Source organism: Callithrix jacchus, chromosome 7 (assembly GCF_049354715.1).
Source record: "Callithrix jacchus isolate 240 chromosome 7, calJac240_pri, whole genome shotgun sequence".
Lineage (NCBI taxonomy): Eukaryota > Metazoa > Chordata > Mammalia > Primates > Cebidae > Callithrix > Callithrix jacchus.
Genome location: NC_133508.1, coordinates 61,363,596 through 61,373,617, shown reverse-complemented (window position 1 = coordinate 61,373,617; position 10,022 = coordinate 61,363,596). Strand labels below are relative to the sequence as shown.

At 45.9% G+C, this 10,022-nt stretch overlaps 1 non-coding gene across 1 annotated transcript; it reads right to left on the bottom strand.

Annotated features, from left to right (window-relative positions):
- Positions 1 to 4,198: 4,198 nt before the first annotated feature.
- Positions 4,199 to 4,339, bottom strand: LOC118143281 (U4 spliceosomal RNA). The gene has a single exon (XR_004727517.1). It is a non-coding gene; the product is annotated as a U4 spliceosomal RNA (small nuclear RNA).
- Between the last annotated feature and the right edge of the window lie 5,683 nt (positions 4,340 to 10,022).

The window sequence follows — 10,022 nt, the reverse complement described above, 5'->3', positions numbered from 1 at the left end:
AGGGTGCACCGCGCCGCCGCGACGGAGGGCGGGACCGGCGAAGGGAAAGCCGAGCGCCGGGACGCAGCGCGCGGCGCTCCGCCCGCCCCCTCCGGCCGACACGAGGCGGCGCCTGCTCAGTGCGCCGGGAGCTTGCCACGCATGCGCACGAGTGCCAGGGGGCGGGATTCTATCAGGTCCGAGGCTCCCCGGTAGGTAGTAAAGGAAACGAACCTGACGACCGCAGCCAATGGGAGCAAAGGGGAGGGCCGTCAGGTCGTCCCTCCCGGCGAATCCCTTTGTGGCGCGTGACCAGCCTTGTCGCGCAATGTGACGTGACCCATTCTTCGACCCGTAGTGGGGGAGGCCTGGCGTCCTGGAGTTCCTTGAAGCGATTGAAGAGAAAGGCTGTTACCTCAGAGTGACGCGAGGGAGGCGGCCCGTGCGCTAACTAAAGGCTTGAGGCCTCCCTGTCGTTGTGAAAGTTGTGTGTGGGGATTACGCGTTTATCAGACGTTTACCAGACGAGAGGATTGGCTTAAAGCAGTCCAGCTGGGTAGCAGACATGAAATCTGCATTGTAGCCCAACTTGCTCGGCCTCTGGAGGAAGCTAGAAGGGTCCAGTAGATGAGTTTCGGTTTCGGCGGCCCCCTAACCACACCGCAGGACGGGACGCCAGCAAGAGAGCCGTGGCCCTCGGGCTCTACCTGGGGCTCTTCCCCGGCCCGAGGCTCGGACTCCGAGAAGCACCAGCGCCTTGCCTGGCCGCCCCGGTGCCTCTGCTCTGGCTGCGAGGGCCTCGGGTTGGATGCGCACAGCTAGATTTTCTTACTGTTTTGAAAATTATTTGTATCTAATAAAGCAGAGACGGGGGTCTTGCTCTGTTGCCCAGACTGGTCCCGAACTCCTGGCCTTCCAAAGTGCAGGGACTAGGCCTGAGCCACCGCGGCCGGCCCCACTCTGCCAGCTTTTCCGCAAGCGCTTTCGGAGGGAAAGCTGGCGTCCCTTTCTCAGGCCTCCTCCGGCCATCTTTTGTATCGTTTCCGCCCCCTCCCCCCAGCACTCTTTGCCTTCCTTTTCTCTATTCACGGCACTTCGCCCACCAGAAAGTATATGTGTTTCCTCTCGTGGCTGGAGACACCAGCTGTGTGCTCGCGACATCCCTACATCTCCAGCTTAGGCTTCTCTCCTGACTGTCCCCCGCGCCCAGGCTGAAATCCTGATTCCTTCGCCCTCCACCAAAACCACAAACGACTTGCCCCTCCCACCGCTGACGGTAGTATCTTTCCTTTGGTGCAGGACGCAAGACTGTGTTACTCTTGACTTTCCTTTACCCCGGCTTTCAGACCATCAAGACACCCTCCCTGCTGTCATTCTGGTTCAGGGCTCCATCGTCTCTCTTGCCTGAACTGCGCTGACCCCCTAACTGGGCTTCCTGCTTCCACCCTTGCCACTCAGCAGCTATTCTAAATGTAGCCGGCAGGGTAGTTCTGTTAGAAAACCTTAATAACTTTTTTCAAAACCTTCCAGCGACCTCTCATTTTTATAAGAACAAAATCCCGAATCCTACCTGATGCCCACTATTTCTTCTTTTATGTAATCTTGAACGCTCTACTCCCAGATAACTTTTTTTTGAGAGGGAGTCTTGCTCTGTCACCCAGGCTGAAGTGCGGTGGCTCGATCTCGGCTTACTGCAACCTCCGCTTCCTGGGTTCAAGTGATTCTCCTGCCTCGGCCTCCGTAGTAGCTGGGACTACAGGGACAGGAGACACCGCTCCCGGCTAGTGTATTTTTAGTAGAGATGGAGTTTCGCCATGTTGGCCATGCTGGTTTCAAACTCCTAACCTTCAGTGTTGCGTCCATCTTGGCCTCCCAAACTGCTGGGATTACAGGCGTCAGCCACCACGCTGATCTACTCCCAGATGTCTGCTGGGCAAACTTAAAAGTTTTTACTCGACTATCACTCACTGAGGCCTATCCTGACTGCCTGGTTGGAAATTGCTCACATATCCTCTCTACATCCTGATGCCCCTTACTCTATTTTTTCGTAGCTTTTATCAACTTCTAATATGCATTTAACCTGGGGTTTTTTGTTGTTGTCGCTTGTTTGTTTGAGACCAGGTCTGGCTCTCACCCAGGCTGGAGTGCAGTCATGTGATCTTTGTTCCCTGCAGCCTCGCCTCCTGGGCTTAAGCCATCCTCCCACCTCAGCCTCCGGAGTGGCTGGGACTACCGGCCTGCACCACCATGCCCAGCCAGTTTTTGTATTTTTTGTAGAGATGGGGTTTTGTCATCTTGCCCAGGCTGGTCCAACTCATGAAATCAAGGGATACCTTCCTTGGCCTCCCAAAGTGCTGAGATTACAGGTGTGAGCCAGCCACCACGCCTGGTCGTTTAACCTGTTTTTAATGTTTGCTTATTTTCTGTTCCCCACATTAGAATATAAGTGCCTTAAAGTCAGGGCTTATTGTCTGTTTTGTTCATTCATATGTCTCCAGCACCTAGAAAAGTGACACATGGCATGAGTTCAATAAACATTTGTTCAGTGAAGGCTTTGTCAGATGGCCAAAGACAGGGTAGTGACAGTTCTCCACAGAACAAGCTACTGGACCAGATGGGAACTATGAAATCACAACACCCCACATCTCCCTGACTATTCTCTATGCTTCTGATTAGTCATTCTGTTCTCTGCCTCTTTGCTGTCAATCCTATATATGCTGGTTTTTCTGGTGGTTCTGTCATTGACAATTTTTTTCTTCAACAAAAGTGCCCTCTCTTACCTCTCTTGGTTTTGATTACCTTTCATATTTCAAACCTGCGTATCTCTGGCACAGGTCTGCTCCAGACCTATATTTTCAACTTCCTGCTCACCTGTTCATTTGTATGTCCTATAGACACCTCAAACTCAACATGGCCTAAACTGAATTCATAATCCACTTGCCTTCAGCCTTCTGGTTTCCTATTCTCAATGAATGAGCCCACCTTTCTTTCTATCATGATTCTTCTCTTTCTCACACTCTATAACCAACTCTTGCCTTTTCACCTCTTTTAATAGCTGGTCCTTTCCTTTTCTCATCCCTCACTTCTAAGTTGCAGCCACAATAAACTACAGATGCTTATCTGATTATGAACAGATTTAGGTTTCAAATGGCAGTTTCTTAATCTATATATTGGTAGCCTAAAATGACTAAGAGGTGATTCAAATGGCACCTCTTCATCAAACCTTTTCTGAACAATCTTCCAAAAAGGACACTCTCAATCCCCTCTATCCTACCTTTATTTTTTTCTTTCTTTTCTTTTGGAAACAGGGTCTTACTCTGTAACCCAGGCTGGAGTGCAGTGATGTAATCACAGCTCACTGCAGCCTCCTCGATTTCCTCTGCTCAAGCAATCTTCCTACTTCAGCACCCCAAGTAGCTGGGACTACAGGCCTGTGCCAGCACACCCAGCTAATTTTTAAATTGTTGTTTAGAGACGGGGGCTTCACTATGTTGCCCAGGCTGGTCGTGAATCCTCCCACCTCAGCCCAAAGTGCTGGGATTACAGGCATGAGCCACCCTGCCCTGGCCTATTTTTATTTTATTATTTTTAATTCTTTTGAGACAAGATCTCACTCTGTCACCCAGGCTGGAGTGCATTGGTGTGATCTCAGTTCACTGCAGCCTCCGCTTTCTGGGCTTAAGCTATACTGCCACCTCAGTCTTCTGAATAGCTGGGACTACAGGCTCACACCACCACACCTGGTTAATTTTTTTCTTTTTTTGAGATGAGGTTTCACTGTGTTGCCCAGGCTGCTCTTGAAATTCTGAGCTCCAGCAGTCTGCCTCTTAAAATGCTGGGATTACAAGCATGTGCCACTGCACCCCGTCCTATTTTTTTTTTAATAGCACTTAACATTACCTGGGATTATTATCTATTTTGTTTATATGTTTACTACCTTCTTCCCCTACTTTTTAATAAAAAATTTAAAAAGCTCCACGAGGTTGTGGATTTGTCCACCCTTGGAGTGCAATAAACATTTGTTGAAATGAGTATATGAATAAGCGTCTAAGGCTGGGCATCATGAATCATGTCTGTAATCCCAGCTCTTTGGGAAGCTGAGGTGGGAGGATTGCTCCAGGCAAAGGGTTTTAGACCAGCCTGGACAACACAGTGAGTCTCTCCCATCTCTAACCCCATTGCCCCATCTCTGTTTTTTTTTTCTTTTTTCTTTATTCAGTCTCCATAGAGACTGTCAAAAATTTCCAATGCCAACTATATTGCAAGTCATCACGGTGGGGTATTGGGAAAAGTTTTCAATTAGCAATAATCATGCCTGGGTTAAACCTTATTGACTATGATACTGCCACTGTGCAAAGCTTGCCCCATCTCCGTTTAAAGAAAAGAGTCTAAGGCTCAGTTTCCAAAGGCATTTCTATCAATGAGTGAGTCTGTTGGTTAAAATGTTACAACCACTGGTTCTAACAATTAGAGTATACACTGGAGAATCTGCTGGGGATGATGAGCTGCTTCCCTGATGATCCCTGCAAATGCTGTGGATAACTACTTGGCAGTGAAAGTTTTTGCAGACACCACCTGTTGCTCACTTTGATGCTGGGAATATCAAAATAGGTCTTGACTGGGCAAGGTGTCTCACGCCTGTAATCCCAGCACTTTGAGAGGCCGAGGCGGGTAGATCATTTGAGGTCAGGAGTTAAAGACCAGCCTGGCCAACACCGTGAAACCCTGTCTCTACTAAAAAATAGAAAAATTAGCCAGGCAGTGGTAGTGTGTGCCTGTAATCCCAGTTACCCAGGAGGCTAAGACTAGAGAATCGCTTGAGCTTGGGAGGAGGAGGTTGCGGTGAGCTGAGACGGCACCACTGTGCTCCAGTCTGGGTGACAGATTGAGACCCTGTCTCAAAAAACACAAACCAAACAAAAAAACAAAATAGGTCTTACTGCCAAGAAGCCACTCCTAGTGAATCCTCCAGTGGCTCTTTTGCTGGGTCTGTTCTTTTTTTTTTTTTTTGAGACAGTCTCGCTTTGTCGCCAGGGTGGAATGCAGTGGTGCCATCCTGGCTCACTGCAGCCTCTGCCTCCCCGGTTCAAGTGATTCTCCTGCCTCAGCCTCCTGAGTAGCTGGGACTATAGGCATGCGCCACAACGCTCAGCTAATTTTTGTAATTTTAGTAGAGACAAGGGTTCACCAAGTTGGCCAGGATGATCTCGATCTCTTGATCTTGTGATTTGCCCGCCTTGGCCTCCCAAAGTGTTGGGATTATAGGCATAAGCCACTGCGCCTGGCCGTGCTGTGTTTGGTCTTTAAGTCCTCAAACTCTGAGTCTCAGAAAACTAATAGGCATCCAGCCTTGGTGCTGATCCTTGAGACACAGACTCAGATTTTTCCATCTCATCAACATCTTTTCCTCATTTGCTTGGTGATTTATGTTGATGGTTTAGGAATTTCACCTGTTGCTTGTTCCCTATGTTCTTCAGAATCCCTCCTACTGAGCATTTATTCCATAGGCTGGAGCAGGTTTTGTAATTTTCTTTTTTTGTTATCATCTTCACTTTTTTCCCCATCATTTGCCTCTTCCTTCCAACTCTGCTTTTGTGTTTCCTGGATACAACAGAATTAAAAATCTTCCTAAAATACTTCAAAAATGCATAAGCATAAATTTACCAAGCAAACTATGGAATAAAATAAACTGATAGCTGAGATGAAAATGACTGAAGAATAGAAACAGATGTATCTTGCTCCAGGAGATATCTTTGAGCATATTAGTGAGTATATAATCAATTGCTGCATAACAAATTGGTCCCCAGATTAGCAACTTAGAACAATAAACATTTATCTCTCATTGTTTCTGTGCATCAGGAATCTGGGGAGGCTTAGTTGGGTGGTACTGGCTCAGGGTTTCTCAAGAGGCTACAGTCAACTGGGTCTGGAAAATACATTTTCAAGAAGACTTATTCCTATAGCTATTGGCCAGAGGCCTCAGTTTCATGCCACAATGATAGGGCTTCTTTGGTTTCCTCATGACATGGCAGCAAATGATCCAAAAGAGAGCAAGACAGAACCCACAATGTCTTTTGTAACATAACCTCAGAAGTCATGCACAATAGTTTTCATAATATCCTATTGGTTACACAGGTTACCCCCAATTAGTGTCAAAGGGACTACAGAAGGACATGAATGTTAACAGGGGGAGGATCATTGGGGGTCATCTTGGAGGCTGGCTTCCACAGTAAGTGTGTAAGTTGAAACCACAGTAAATGTGTAAGTTGTATACTTCCAGATCTAGAATGGACTGTATTCTTTCTCTATTTCTTCCCTCAGATCTTTGCACATATTCTGTTCCCTTGGTCTGAAACCACTGCTCCTTCCCAGCCCTGCCTTTGCCCTCCCCACTTTGCCTTTCTACCCTTTAATCCTTTAACCAGCCTGCTCTGATTCTTCCTTTAGGATTTAGTTTAGATATTACCTTTTCCAGGAAGCATTTCTGCTTAGTAGACTCAGGGCTTATCATCCGATTATCTTTTAGGGGGTTGCTGAGCCTCCCAAAAGCCCTGGGTCCAGACCTTTCAAAACAGGATTTCATTTTTCACCTATGTTCTCATATCATATTTTCCACTATATTCTAATCATATACATACTAATCGCTACTCTGTTCCCTATATAAGAAAAACTCTTTGGAGACATATACTGTGTGTCTCTCTCTCCTCTCTTTGTCCTCAGTACCCAAACCAGAATTTGGCAAATAATCTGTTCTAAGTAGATATGCAACAAAAATGCATCTTGGCCAAATGCAGAATGGTTGAGTGTTTAAAACAGTATTCTGCTAAAGCTGAAGATTTCCATCATACAATAAACTTTAGAGATAAAAGTGTAAAACTTTTTTTCTTTTGAGACAGAGTCTCCATCTGTCACCCAGACTGGAGTGCAATGGTTCAATCTCAGCTCACTGCAACCTCCGCCTAACAGGTTCAAGCAATTCTCCTCCCTCAGCCTTCTGAGTAGTTGGGATTACAGGCATGTGCCACCATACCCAGCTAGTTTTTGTATTTTGGGCAGAAACAGGGGTTCATCGTGTCAGCCAGATGGATCTTGAACTCCTCACCTTCAGTGATCCACCCACCTCAGTCTCCCAAAGTGCTGAGATTTCAGGCATGAGCACCCGGACCCAGTCAAGAGTAAACTTTTATCAAGAGAGTATGGGGGCTCCTGCCACACATCTCCTCCCACTCCCTGTGCCTTCTCTCAACCTTCTTGCTTAAAAAGAAAAAAAGAAAGTATGACATAACAGGTATAACTACAATTGTATTACTAAAAGTCGTATTAGTCAAATTGTGTCAGCCTCTCATTATAGTACAGGAACAATAATTTCACATCACTGGAATGTTCCTGCACTTGGTATACTGCATTTTTTTCGTACCAAATCGATGCTTTATGACTTCTGAATTTCTCATGGCCATCTGTATAATTATTCCATTGTCAATGACAATTGCATGCCACTTTTATTTATTGCTTCTCCTTCTATAAATAGTCAGATTCACTGAGGTTAACTATATACAAAGGCCATAAGTCTCTTGGCAATTAAGGGAAATAAAAGCTTAGTTGAATTTATCATTAATATATAAAGCTGCCAAACTATAAGATCTCTAGTTGGTAGCACTGATGTGTCCTTTGATGTGATTAAAAAAAAAAAGATCTCTAGTTGGTTTTGCATATACAGTTATCAAATAGATGAGACATGGAAGTAACAATCTGGAATTTCCTGAATCTCACAGTTTCCTAGTCTGATAACAAGAGTCACTAGATGGCATTCTACTCTCTCAGTATAATGTGCCTTTGATTGGGCCGGACTTGTTACTAAGACTAAGCAAACTATCACAAGAACATGTGGTTTGATTGGTTGTTTTTTACTGAGTCTTTCCTAGGAGCTTAGCCTGGTGTTCTTAGATAGTAAGGGGCACAAAGGAAGTGTAAGTCAGTCCTTGGAGAGTGCATAATATTACCGGAAGAATAACAGCAAGAAGCATCAGAAAAAAACATGCCATCTTTGCTTGTCATCCCACAGAAAGACCTCCACAGATGTTACATTCAAGTATTATGTTTGCTTTTATTTTTTTTTAAGACAGAGTCTTGCTCTGTAGCCCAGTCTAAAGTGCAGTGGTGCAATATTGGCTCACTGCAACCTCTGCCTCCCAGGTTCAAGCAACTCTTCTGCCGCAGGCTCTGGAGTAGCTGGGATTATAGGCATGTACCACTATGCCTGGCTAATTTTTGTATTTTTAGTAGAGATGGGGTTTCACCATGTTGGCCAGGCTGGTCTTGAACGTCTGATCTCAAGTGATCCGTCTCTCTCGGCCTCTCAAAGTGCTGGGATTACAGATGTGAGCCCCCCTGCCTGCCTGCATTTTTTTTTTTTTTTAAGATGTAGTCTCACTTTGTCACCCAGGTTGAAGTGCAGTGGCATGATCTTGGCTCACTGCAACTTCCACCTCCAGGGTTCAAGCGATTCTCTGTCTTTAGCCTCCTGAGTAGCTGGGATTGCAGGCATGTGCCACCACACTCAGCTAATTCTTGCATTGTTAGTAGAGACGAGGTTTTACCATGTTGGCCAGGCTGGTCTCGAACTTTTGACCTTAAGTGATCCGCCCGTGTCTCAGCCTCCCAAAGTGCTGAGATTACAGTCCCGAGGCACTATGCTCAGCCATGTTTGCATGTTTTTAAAACAAGGGCTGGAAGAACAAGAGCAGCACCCCTCAGAAGGGAAGTGAAGAGCCATGGTTGGAATTCCCTCTTCTCGCCTATGTGCTCTCTGTATTTATTTAGATGGCAGTATTTTTCTTTTATATGGGATTTCATAATAACAATTACTATTTTGGGGGGGCATATTATGTCAGGCTTTATGTTAATGCTTTAAACACATTAGCTAATTCAGTCTTCACAATAATACCTAGTAGATTGTTATAGGCCGAGTTGTCTCCCCTTCTTAACCCTTGCCCTGCCCCTTTACCATCTCCAAATTCATACTGAAGTCCTAACCTCCAGTACCTCAAAATGTGACTGTATTTGGAGATAGGGTCCTTAAAAAGGTAATTAGTGGACCCTTATCCAAAATAACTGGTGTCCATTTAAGAAAGGGAAATTGGCTGGGCACAGTGACTCACGCCTGTAATCCCAGCACGTTGAGAAGCCAAGGTGGGTGGATCACTTGAGGTCAGGAGTTTGAGACCAGCCTGGCCAACATGGTAAAAACCCATCTCTACTTAAAAAAAAAAAATCAGCTGGGTGTGGTGGCAGGCACCTGTCATGTCAGCTACTTGGGGAGGCTGCTACAGGTGAGTTACTTGAACCCAGGAGGCAGAGGTTGCAGTGAGCCAAGATTGCACCACTGCATCTAGCCAGGGTGACAGAGCAAGACCCTGTCTCAAATAAATAAATAAGAAGAGGAAATTAAGATTCACACACACACGAAAGACCAAGTGAAGCCACAAGGAGCAGATGGCCACCGTAAGCCAAGGAGAGAGGCTTCAGAAGAAAACCACCCTGCTAACACTTGATCTTGGACCTCTAACCTCCAGAGTAGTGACCAAATACACCTTCTGTTGCTTAAGCCCCCCAGTGTGTGCTACATTGTTATGGCAGCCCTAGCAAACGAATACAAAGGTATTATTTCTGTTTTACAGATGAGTACAGTGAGGTGTGGGAAAAAATTATCTAAAATCACACGGGCAACAAACAACAGGACTTACTTTCAGGGTTTGGTCCATCTGCTTAGGGTTGAGACCACAACATTACCGATGGCTTGACATTCATGTAGCTGTTAAAGCAAATGGTCAGAGGAGGGAGTGTAGACAGATCTTATCCTCTCGGTGAGTAAGCAAACAAACCTTTCTTCGTCTGGCCAGTGACTGCCTCCCAGTTGGTTCCCAAACCCACAAGGTGAGAGGAAGGGAAAGCCAGTGAGGCCTGTGCCAATTTTCTTCACCTTCAGACCCAGGTACCCATAGACGGCAGTGGCCACAGTGGTCAGTGATTAAAAATCATCCTTG